The 12738-nt window shown below is 38.5% G+C and overlaps 1 protein-coding gene across 2 annotated transcripts in view; it reads left to right on the forward strand.

The window, feature by feature from the left end:
- MAGI2 (membrane associated guanylate kinase, WW and PDZ domain containing 2) overlaps window positions 1–12738 on the forward strand; it is a gene marked incomplete at both ends in the record, with an annotated part of 783510 nt that overhangs the window by 246793 nt on the left and 523979 nt on the right. The window lies entirely within an intron of this gene.

Here is a 12738-nt window from a genome sequence, read left to right on the forward strand (position 1 = left end):
ATGCTCTTTGAAAGCTGTGTTGTTGTGAATGCTACTGTACATTTTTTTCTTTCAGTACATTATAGAATGGAGCTTTGAAAAGCTCCACCAAAAAAGACGCTCAAGCATTTCCCTTTTATTTTGGAAGCTGAAGCTAAATAAATAATAAAGTCTTAATTTCGGGAGTTCCATTCTTCCCTGATTAGCAAAGAAGGTGAAGAAATACATTAAAAAATTATTACCTGTATGCAGAAAATGAAGAACATTACATTTATGTGAGATTGATGATAAATTAGGTTTGTCTGAAGGTGCTGAGAAACATCACAGCTGAAGTACAAATGCAAGTACAAAGATGCTCTGAGGTTAAATCCCACTTCTCAGGATGTCTGGGGGGTCATTAGCATAGGAGTATACTCATTACAGCCCCAGCACATGCTTGTTAACGATGGACATCCAGATTACAAAGAAAGAAAGCCCAACAATATTGCAACTACTGCGTATGTGTAACAGATACTGTCTGTCAGCAGTATGAGCATGACGAGTAGGTTTTGGGTTGGTTTTCTTTTTAATCAAGGCTATAATGGAGTGTTCTCATTTGTCAAGTGAAATGCTGTACTCGCAGAAGGAAACTTATCGTTCAAAGTGTAGTACTACAACCACAAAGACCACAATTTGGAACCTATAAGCGCTTTGTATTACCTTTCCTTTATACTGTAACTTATCCATCTTCTCTGTCATTTTATGTGGTTATATTCTTAGGTCATTATTCTCTTACATACTGAGAAGCTTTAACTAAGTAAGAACCAGATTTTCAAAAATAGTATAGTGCTGCAGATGACAGCTGCTGAATTGTTAGGTAAGCGGGCACGTTCTGGGGTAGAGTGGAATACTGTCTTCAATAGTGCTGTTAGAAAAAAAAAGTAGTGCCTGGGTGGCATATTTTCTTTGAAATTTTCTTGAAAATTGCATGAAAGTAGCCTTCCTGAAATGTGGGCATTTTAAAATAAAGAAATGGACAAATGCAGACCGGGTGATATGTGGTTGCCTAAAGAAGTTTCCATAACCAGGTAAATGGAAAGGACACTCCCACATAGACTGAAACCCAGATTTCCCCTCAGTCGAATCATTTTAATGCAATTTTATTCTATCTATCTCCAGTATTCATGTTTAGGAGGGAAAACGTTCTCAACTCTTTTCTTTTTTTCATATAACTTAACTAATTTTTGAATCAGGAACTTACTTTTTGAGGGTGCTGGTATTCAAAATTTTCTCCTGTGGGCAGTCGGTTTTTTTTTGGAAGCTCTGTACAAAGGCTAAGAGTAATGGTTAGCTGTCCAAACAGCATACTATACAACTGGTAGGGAGAATTCTTTAGTATGCGGCAGTAATATTTAACTGACTCTACCATTGCCCACAAACTCAGTTAATGAGACCAGACTAACCATGTACTTTTTTACCAATCTTGCAACAGATGCCGACACAGCAAAAGCAACACTCGATTTGGACAAAGCCAACTGCAGGCAACGTGGCTTTTATTTCCAATGACAAGGTTGTAACATAAAGACAAAAGAAATCTGAAAAATAGGTGGTAACCTTTTCCCTTTAAAAATGCACCTGTAATCGTTCCTCAGTTATAGAGGTGTAATTGCCAGTGAAACCAGGAGAACCTTTATAGGAGAGTCCTTGACCTTGAGTTTTTACTGTTCTTCGCTTTTTGTTCAGACTGACCACACTGGGCATGACCACTGGTTTCTCAGCCTTCCGGGTCAGACTAAGACATCTTTCACTTATGTGAATTGAGGGAGTGTTTTCTGAGAAACTAGGAAGCAGAGAACTAAATCCATACCTGTTTTAAATCAAGACAAGCCAAATGTAGTTAGAAGAGATACAGCAGTATCTATTGGAAAAGAATTTGAATTGTATGTTGTATTTTGCCCTGTGCGCACCAAAGGATGGATGGGCCAGAAACACATGACATGAGGATAATGGATCAATTCTGCCCTCAGAAACTGTGGCCCCTGTGGATGGGGTGAATTCATTGGGTTTGTAATTCTTACATTTCTCTATTTTTAATAATGCTGTGCCACTTCCTACCAAATTAGAAATGACCGTGTAACCCTAAGAGTCAAATGCTGCCTTCCGTAAGTGGTTGCAGTTCTCAGTGCCATACAAAATTGATTTTCCCTGCATTGTCAACAGGAATTACACGCATCTATCCCAGGGCAGAACGTGAGATTGTATTTGCAGCAGTCGAGATGCAGCCGTTAACTAGCTCTGTCCCCAGAGCTGTGTGGCAGCAGTAATGAAACTGATACATAAACAAGAAAATGAAGAAAAAGTTCTTTTAATTTGAAGCCAAGTTAGAAAAGCAATAAAGCTTCTAACAGACAAGGTCAGGAAACTGGAACTTTTTTAAAGATACAGTATTGCGAATCATTTCAGTGAAAATATGCACTCTTGAGAAGGAAGACTGGGCAGTGGTCTTCTGTCAAGGCACAGCACTTGATTTAATCTCAGCAGGAGGACGCAACTTCAGCTGTTGGGAAACCAAAAGTAATACAGATGAGATGAGAAACATGCCGAGCATTTAGAGGAATACAAAAAATGAAAAAGGCTGTTCTGGGGGGAAAGAAAGGTTCACAGGTCTCCAAGTTCAGAAGACCTGACTGAAGTTGGTCTCATTCATTTTCTTCTGCTTTTTCTGTTGCATGGGTTTCTAGCATAGTTTTCATACCTTAAACCTATTCCTGAAGTTACTTAGGAACACTAATCATTGAGGTTGTCCTACAATACAGAAAAATAGCCATGGAAAGAAATGGTAGTTGTTAAAAACTGGTTAGCAGTATCTGACACTCTCCATTTCTGTCCAAGTCCAGAGATCTAGAGATAGGCCACAAAACACATCTAGGGCTGTGAATGCTATTGGCAGACAGCAAATTAGTCATTAGTCAATCACCTTGTGCTTGGTATTGCTCTTGGCAAACTGCAGTTACCATGGGGGCAAGCACCTTTCCAGTCTTCACTAATGCGAGAAGAGATAGCTCTAACTATGTGTAACCACAAGAATAATACTTTGGGGAGAGCATGTGACAAGAAAGCAGTTTCGGTAGTGATAGCCGTGGTCAGACCTGTCTCCTTTGATATGTCCTTCCAAGCAATTGCAAATTCTATGCCTTTAAGAGCTGGCAAGATAGTAGAGATGTGGTTGGAAACAGAGTCTGTATGCTTTCTTCCCAGACAGGGAATATGATTTCATAGTGGAAGACATTCTGATTAAGCAGCCCTGGAAAAAGTCAAACAATGACAAGCTGATTCATAGACGTAAAAAATCATCTACTAATTTGAAGAGATTCCCGTTGATACCCTCTGGGATATAACCTCAGATTGACAGTAGCTCAGGTGAATTACTCTATTCCACTGCACTGATTTACACCGCTGAAGGATGCAGCCCAGAAGTGCATCCTTCAATGGGCACATGTCAGAAGTGATAATGTGAAATAATTAAAAAAAAAAAAAAAATAGTCAGGGAGCTGAGGAAGTTTCCTTCCTAGTGTTTGCATTTAGAAAAAGAGCAATGATGAAAGAATGGAGAGGACTGGGTGTGTGGCTCAAGCTTATTGCGCTGGATAACGCAGTACTACTATTAACACAGAAGACTTGGAGGAAGGATGGTTTAAGACATTTGTCAGCAACATAGGAAAAAAGGTTCAGTTTGTGACTCAGCCACATGCTATATGTGAGTGACCAGAGGCAAGAAATGCAGTTATTATGTGCTATAGTTCCCCACACGTGAAATAGTGATGCTAATTCCTTCTTTTGATCAGTTTGCCTATTGGCATTGCGATTGCTTTATGTTAGGTGAGTATATATAATACACTGAACTGCAAATATGAAACCTATGAACGCTTCATAATATCCTTCCTTTCTGCTGTGATTCCTCAGTTTTATACATTTTCTGTGAATAATTAGATTCTTTGGTCATTTTGAGTGACTTTAAATAAGAGCCTCATTTTCAAACATGGTTTTGTTCTATACTGGTATACCCTGGTCTGTGTATAAATATATTTAACCTACATGCTGCGGTATTTTCTGTGTACCATTGAAGCCTTATATGTACAAAGTGCTTCTCTTTATTGTCTAGTCCTCTTCCCAGAAGACAAAGTGTATGCAGTGATTTTGTTTTTCTTCTTTTTTCCTGGACTTACTTTTGTTTGTCTATGTGGCAAAGGTAGTTCCATTAGTTTTTTGGGGTTTTTTTTTGGAGGTACTGAATTCAATAAAATGTGTTTCTACTTGAAGCAGAAATTGCTGCAGGGTGGTGAGGAAACAGCCGCAGGGGAATTTGCTCCACACTTTCAGCCCTCGAGAAACCTCCATCTCATAAACAATCAAGGTCCTTCCCTCTGGCAGAGAGGTGTATTGCGTTGGGAGACCACAGTCATTTATAGTCATCTTCATGGGTACTAATCAGAAGAACTAAGGCACCTCTGGGTGTGTATAAACTGAGTTATGATGAGGCTTGCCTCTCCTGCCTCTCCTCACTGGGGTTGGAGCTAATAGGTGTCATCACAGAACAGGTTGTATTCATTCTAATACCTTTTATATTAGCCACTATAACAAGGGAGTGACAACATTGAATAAATACTGAAGAAAACCCCAATTACATACCCGGATTTTCATCTACAGTTTCTGAATTTAAAGGTGAAGAAAAAGTGGCAGAAGTCAAGTGGGCAATAAATATGTATGGAGGGAGGGTACATCCCACACAGAAACTTTGTGTGTGTAGTTCTGCTGCTCTGAATAAGGACAGGAGATATATTTGACTAATCTGCATTTCGGCAAACATGAGGCCTTTCAAATTTCAGTTGTAAAATACTTTGTTCCTCTCCTAAAAAGTATGTAGCCATGAGCGTCCAAAAGGGAATGTGTGAAACAGACTTGCCAGTGGTTTCATATATTTTTCTTATAAGTTTGTTCAGTGTCAAAAGTGTCTTTCCAGAGTGGAAATTCAGTGCACAGCTTTGTTCTTAAAAGAAACAAATTAGAAAGTCCACGTATTGTCAGTTAAAAGATCTGCCAGTTTGACGTCACATGGAACTATTCTTAGGATAAAACAACCTGTGCTTAGCACACCATACCGCCAAGAAACGTCCGCATCACTGGAAATAACAGTACCTAACTTTAATGACTACTTTATTCTTTCAGACAAGTGTTAGTTATTGCTTCGACTTGACTTTGATGGCTCCGAATAGAGCAATGGAGAGCTCTAGGGAAATGTTCTTCTTGTTGTCTATCTAATGGAGCACACCTCCAAGGTGTACTTAAAGCAGAATCGTTGGCAAGCGTATTCAGCCTTTTTTGTATCTCAAGCGAAATTAAACCAAATCAGGTAATTACGTGAGGTGAGGGCTCCACTGTGCTGTGTGCAGTACAGCCACACGTACCAGAAGATGAGGAGGAGGTCACTGCTTCAAATAACTGACAGCCTAAATAGAAGAGGCAGAGAACGGTTTACAAATAAGCCTACAGCACAGAGAGGGCCTGCGTTGACTTGCATGAGGTGGAGCGGTGGTTAAACTGGTGCCTATGGACTTCGTTTTCTTTTCCACTGCTACATGTAGTATTCCTAATTACCTCCTGGAAATGCACACAGTACACTGACCTGTTTCTCTGAAGATGCTGGGGGTGCCTGGATAAAAGAGATTGGCTTATGCATCTTTGTAGTGACTTTTCTGTGTGATTTTATAGGGGTTTTTTTGTCTGTTTCAGAGCAGGGTGGTAAAGCTTACAGTCGGCACCGCGCTGCCTCTCAGTCAATGGGCACGAAGCATTGCTCAGCTCAGAGTGTGTTTGGGCTGTGGGCGCTGCGTTGCCATCAGTGGGAAGCAGTGGATGAAAAGAAAACCAGGCAAAAAAACAATTTTGACTTTTTTTTTTTTTTAAATTTGTCAAAGTGAATTACAATTTTACCTTAATTAAGATCTTGGGTAAACAGATGCCCAAACTTTATTTACAAATAGCAAGGCTGATGATAGAAAATATTGTACTGTTTGTTAATTGTGAGAAAGAAAACACAAATAATTTCTGTCACCTTTTCTCAGAAATTTCTCAACTCTACATATTGAGGGCATCAATTCTCATCTATTCAGTGACTAGTGCATCTTTTTAAAATATTCACCTTAAAATAACAGGTATCCGAAGAAAATAGATACTGCTCAAGAAGAAGGGGAGATGAAATGTGTCTGTGGTATAATTGTAGTATGAAGAGAGCAGAGATGTAACAAAATAAAGAGCTGTAGTTGTGTACTGCTCATGATCTTACAGCTCCGATGTCCCATAAAAGATCATATGAAGACATTAGGATGATTTCATTGGCTGTGCAGTACAACTGTAGGCTGTACTTCTCAGGGGTCCTTGCACCCAGATCACAGCTGTAAGAAAGTGAGACTGCTAATTCCGCCCCCCGCTCCCATTCTTTCCACTCCTTCAGTCCTCCCTTTCTGCTCCCTTAAACACTGCGCTTTTCTCTCCCATTTTCAAAATCAAATGATCCAAAGTCAGTGAGGTTTTTTTATACTGCAGTGCAAATATAAATCATTTGTATAACAGGTAATGTGATGCACTGCCAAGTGGAGAGTTGATATAATAACCGCTAAAGTCACTGGAAGGTTTTGCAGAGAAAAAAAAGCAGGAAATAGCTCTGAAATTGCAAAACTGACTTTTTTTAAACAGATTTCCTAAAAAGAATATTGTATAACTTCCTTAAGTGATGTTAACCAGCATGTGATTTAAAGACTAATGTCTCTGGCAAGCAGCTTGGGTTGCTTATCATATCTGTCTGTAATTATTTATATGTGATATAACACATGCATAATGCCAGATGAGAAGTTTAGTTACAATATTTGTGCTGATTGCCCCTAAGAATTGATCCATTTTGCTTTTAACTTTGAGGAGGTTTTCTAGTGTCGCAAAATGAGCTCTCGAATTCGCATGATACCAAAAGGATAAAGGATAGTGACAGTTTTAAATTGCTTGTGATGATAGCACTAATCTTATTGATTGCTTGAGATCTAGCAGGAAACTAGAGGAGCAGTAGGATAAATCTGATAAAGTACTTTGTCTCTGCAGAACAACAATAGCAAATAATAGAAGAGGCTGCAATTAACTGATTTTACAAGTACAAGTCATAGCTCTGGACTCACCTAAAGCAGCTTAAAGTTTGGGTAGAGACTATATCTCCCTGTGACATTAGGCTTTTTCAGCCTGCAGGTCTTAGATGTACTATTGACCTTTTTCCTGAAATAACAAAACTATCTTTGAAATGATGAGAATTACCAATATGATTAACGAAAGTTGCAGCATTATTGAACATGAGCATTCCTATGATTTCTAAACCATTTTTTTTTCATTTACTCCGTGGTCTTTTTGAATTGCCTTCTTGATATTAAAAGATTTTAAAATATATCCTCTAGGTAAATTTAGATGCCCTCTACAGCCAAATAGGTCAAAAAATTGTTTGGTTTTTTTTTTTCTTGAGGGAAGCTGATGTACTTTACATAAAGGCAGAAGCACATGCCAGATTGTACAAGTGTTGTGATCAAACATGGGGAATGCAATTCACCTGGGAACATTAGAACTGCATAGATGGAAGTTGCTTCAAAAAGCTTCTTCATTGTGGAACTTTTCACGTCTTTGGATATCCTTTGGATTTGCAGTCTTTCCTAGTATCATTTAATTAATTAATCAATTAATTAATTATCAATTAATTTTTTTAATCCTCTGTCTTCTCTCTGTCTGTAGAAGATAAACTGTCAGTGACAGTGGATAACCTTTACTTTCTTGGTGATTTTCGTCTGAAGAACAACTGAACAGTGAACATGGAGCACCAACAGCTTCTTTTAGAAATTCAGAACTGGATGCCCAAATTAAGCTACTAAGTCCATATTTACATCATTTAATAAAAAGGTCCAGTATCAATTTTGGCAGGATGTGCTTCTTTTGTTTTTCTCTTCTGGGGCTTTCGTCTACAATGACAACAAAAGAAAGTCAGCGGTAGTGAGGCTGGACTTCCTTGTGAATAGATCATCTGAGGCATATTGAGCAATTTATGTGACTTGTTAAGCAGTTGGCCAAGTTCAGGTCCAGCAAATAACCAGCTATCTCACATCTACGTCTCTGAATTGCACCTGCAGTTCAGTAGCCTCCTCCCACTGGCTGGAGCCCAGTTCCTTGCTGGGTTGTTTGGATACCGCGCTCTGTGCCACGGCTCCCTTCCTTTAAAAAGCTCATGTCTACATTGCATTAATGAGGTTATACAACTGAGAATACTTTGAAGCTTTTTTCAAGCTTTGCAATTTTTGTCATGCCCCCACCTTTAGAGAACATGGTACCCCTCGTGTTTTCTGGGTCTTCTGAAGAAAGAAAGAATTTCAAAGCTTTTGTGTGTGGTAAGCCAATGTCAATGGACTAGTGCCTCTAGTGGCACACCATGTTTTAGATTCAAAAGTAGCCTGGCTAAAATGAATCCTGTAATAATAAATGCATTTTAACATCTGAAGAGTGAATAAAGCTTTGGTTTCACCAGTAGGAGTGAGATTAATTTATAATTTACTAGTGGAAAACTGTTAAGAGGAAAACTCTTTTCTGCAAGTCCTTTCCTTTTTATTTCCCTTTGTCCTGAGGGTACGACTGTCCCGTGTTTGTCCCATGACAGTTTGTCACAACTTTATATTTCTCCTGTATCTCCAGATTTTGATTCCACCCAATGCGCTTTTCTTTTTCTAATGTATTACTGTTATTAACACATCAACCTCTTGACTAGCTATCAATCTAATATGGATTATTCAAATCATTCTGTCAAATTTATTTCAATGATTCTGAATATGGAAATGTTCTTACTGTGGTGATGGCAGAAATATATTTTGGTTTAACAAAAAATTATAATAATGCAGAGGTTCCAGATTGTATTTCAAATGAAAGCAGCGGTCTGGATTTAAATGCAGAAGAGTGTTATAACTTCAGCTTTAAAATTCTTGTCTTCAAATTTTAAAAGGCTGGTATGGACATATATGAAAGGCTCTAGAAAACAATATTCTTTCCAGTTAGATATTAGATTTTTTGAGTATTAAATTTTCTAATAATATATTACATGTGTCGTTATTTTATCAATGTATTTCCTTTGTATTTTTGTGGAAAATAACCAGTAACACATGTGATACGTTGATAAGATATTTTCACATTGTTCACAAAATTAGTGGATCACTTTATAAGTAGTAAAGAATGAAATTCCCTCTAGACTGCTGATGGTGCAGTCTCTACCTGTGTTCTAGTGGCCTTTAGCTAATGACAAAATGTACACCACTACTCATTTCAAGTCATCTCTATTTTCTGATTCCCCTTTTTTTTTGGTTTTTGATTGACTAATAAGCCTTTTTTTTTTTCTCTGCAGAAGTTGTAGGGCACTTCTTGGAAAGTTTGATTGCAGGTGTGTCAGGAAACGTGCAGTAGAGCTGTCCTGCTATGATTCACTCATTTCACAGAAAACTCCATTTAATTGCAAATGCACATTGCACCGTACTCCTTCTTGAAGAGCTCTTGGAATCCAAGAATAGCCTGTCATTTAATGAGCTTTAATTCACTGGAAAATGTAAACTATGGTGGCATTCAAAATATTTATTTGGCAAGATTTCCTGGTAGTAGTAGCAACATCTGTTTAAAAAAAAATTAAAAAAAAATCTCTTGTTCCTTTAGAGATGGCCTGTTCTGCATTGTGTTCCACTAAAATACATCAAATATTGAGTGATTCTGAGCCTCTGCAAGTTCCGTTTGCTTGTGGAAGTTTATCAGCACTACCTACATCTCCTGACTGGGCTTGCATTCCCGGTGTAGCAGGTCTGTTCCCTTTACCATTTTAGTTGCCCCATGCAGCGAAGAGCTGGGCTACTGCTTTTTCATTCTATCCGTGCAAATCCTCTGTAAATCTCTCTGTACCTGTCCTGTTCTGTGCAGTCTCAAGTAGTAAAAGGGCTTTCCCTCTTTTGCCCTGCCAGAGGGAGTGGCTGGGCAAAAGAGGGTGTGAGGAACACATCCCTGTACAGCGCTATTACGCAGTTGTTGACATTCTCAGTGAATAGTTGCAATGTACACAAGTTAGCACAACTTGGTGCAAAGCCCCTCAGTCTGCCATCATCGTGCAGCTTCTCCTGGTTGCCCCGTGCTTTCCGCGATTGCAGCTGATGAGGCCCAGCTGGCTGCATACTCTGATTCTATTTTTCATGTCTGAATACAAAAAAATGCATTTGGAAAAAAATGGCAAAAGCATTTCATATGTATAAGTACAGGTAACCTAAAGTATTACAGGTAGACTGAGGCTCTTCCAGGTATTTTACAACTTTTGGCAAAGAATTAGTCTTGCACTAATTGGAATGTACTTGGTTACACCAGGTCAGTGGACCGTACATTTTATTATTCCTCCTTAAACTCACGTATCTATATATTGTCAACATCAGTACCTAATCATTCTTATTTTCTTGTAATGAATGGCTTCGTATGATTTAAGAAGTGTACATCAGAATCATAGAATTATAGAATTGTCTAGGTTGGAAGGGACCTTTAAGATCATCAGGTCCAACCTTCAACCTAACACTGCCAAAACCACCACTGAACTGTGTCCCTAAGCACCGTGTCTTACCACCAGGGATGGCAAGATCATATTTTGTGTGTTAGGCTCATCTCGTAGTGTTATCTAATCAGAATAACTTAGAATAATAAGGCTTGTGATTACATTTTTCAGATGAAAATAAAAAAGAATCAAAAAATATTTTTGGACTAGAGGCAAAAAAGACAATCCTTGATTAAAGAAGATGGTGCTAATGCGCTACTGAAATTTGGGAGGTGCTAGAGTGAACTAAAAAATAGGTTAAAAGCCTTCAGGTTCTTCAATGGTGTCTGAGTTGGCACATCAAATTTGCTTAGTGGCCAACACTACCAGAACACTGCTGTGAAGAAGCTACTATTGTAGCAGCTAAAACAACATCTTGGTAGTACGTACAGCTTACAGTGCCGAGTTTTCAGGTGTCTGAACAGAATGAAATAGGAGGTAGTTGCTTATATATCAAAAACTGCCATAGGCGCCTAAAGCCATCATTCTTATTCATACAGAAGTTACTTTATATTTCCGTAGCACTGTTAGGGTTACAACCATAGAGGAACATATGTAGGTTTAGGCTGACTTTTGGTTCTTGTCTAGGTCTGTGGTCATTAAAATCCATGTTCTTTGGCCATCGAACTTTATATAGAGATAAAATACTTAGTTGCTTAAGTTTTCGTCAGTGCAAGTACCTAAACGCCTATAACATTGGTCTGAGCAGTCATGTGAATGTTCTAGCTCATGTCAGGATTGATTCTACTAGGCCAAACATTTGGGTTCCCCGAGGAGTATGTTTTCTAGATGTTAACGTAAAATAAATCAGGTACCATACAAAGCACAGTAGAAGTCATTGCTTTTGTTTGAAAACTTTGCTGGTGGAGAGAAGAGACAAACACCCCGTGTTGTTGACTCTGTATGACTAAACCCTGGCTGACTCCCCACGCAGCAGGCTGGTGGTTTAGTGTTTGACTCCAAGCCTTCAGCAGCTGGGCAGGGAAAGGAAGCTTGTGACTTGAGGCTGTAGGTTTTACACAGGTTGGAGAAGGTGGCTTACACCAAAGCTAATGCTTACGTGATGAAACTTCGTAAGTCTTGTCCATATAATAAGGCTCTTTCCCAAATATGCCTCAAGGTTTATGTCCTCTGGATGATCTAGTGCAGCTACCTTCTCAAGGGTGGGATAAAAATCAAGCTGGTTCCATATTTCTCTCTTTCTCTTCTTTCTTTCTTTCTAAATCCTGTGAGGAGATGGTAAAATGTACAGCTGAGTAGTGAGTCATTCGACTGTTCAGGGTTTCATTCAAGGAATATGTGAAATAAAGTAGAGTTCCCCATAAATTACCAAAGGTTATGGGGCAGATTTTATTTACCTGTGCGTCATGTGGAATGAGGTTAGCTATAATATATATTATCTAATCTTTAGTTTATCTTTGTGTGCTTCAAAAATAATGATAATTTCCTATAGTGCTTCAAAACTTGCCATGAGATCATCAGTCCTTTATCTACAATGCAAATCCATCTGCAATTGTATCAAGATTTGAGCACTAACTCACTGTGTATTTAAATACACAGTTAAAATTGTACTGACTCAGAAAGAGTAACTAGAGCCAGAAACAATTTAGTAGTCTGGATTTTAAAGCTGTCAGAGAACAGTTGTCATTCTGGTTTTGTACTTTATAATGCCATGTCCTGGAAAAGAGCGATACCTTTGGGAGAAAATCCTTCCTTTTGTCATCTTCACAAAAAAAAGAGCATTTAAATACTCCTGTTCTTTCCTGTCATTTTCCTTGATTTGCATCTCCTAATTCTGATATATCTGGTGGGCTTTTGTAGAGATTTTTACTTTTCAGACTCTTCTAAGTAAGATGCAAGATTATTTCTGGCCTGGATCAGAGCTGTTCATTCTGAACTGGAGAAAAGAAGTGGAAGAAGGGCCAGGATTTCTGAGGGATTCGGTGGTGACCATGCGTCCACTAGCTTCCTTTTTTTCCAAAAAATATTTGAAGTCCATGAGGCACTGTGTTTCTAAGAGCTTTTTCTGCCTGCTAAGTTGAGGAAAATATCCAAGCTCTATGCTTTAAAGAATTTATTTCTGTTAAGTAGTTCCTATT

Source organism: Vanellus vanellus, assembly GCF_965231255.1.
Source record: "Vanellus vanellus genome assembly, chromosome: 1".
Lineage (NCBI taxonomy): Eukaryota > Metazoa > Chordata > Aves > Charadriiformes > Charadriidae > Vanellus > Vanellus vanellus.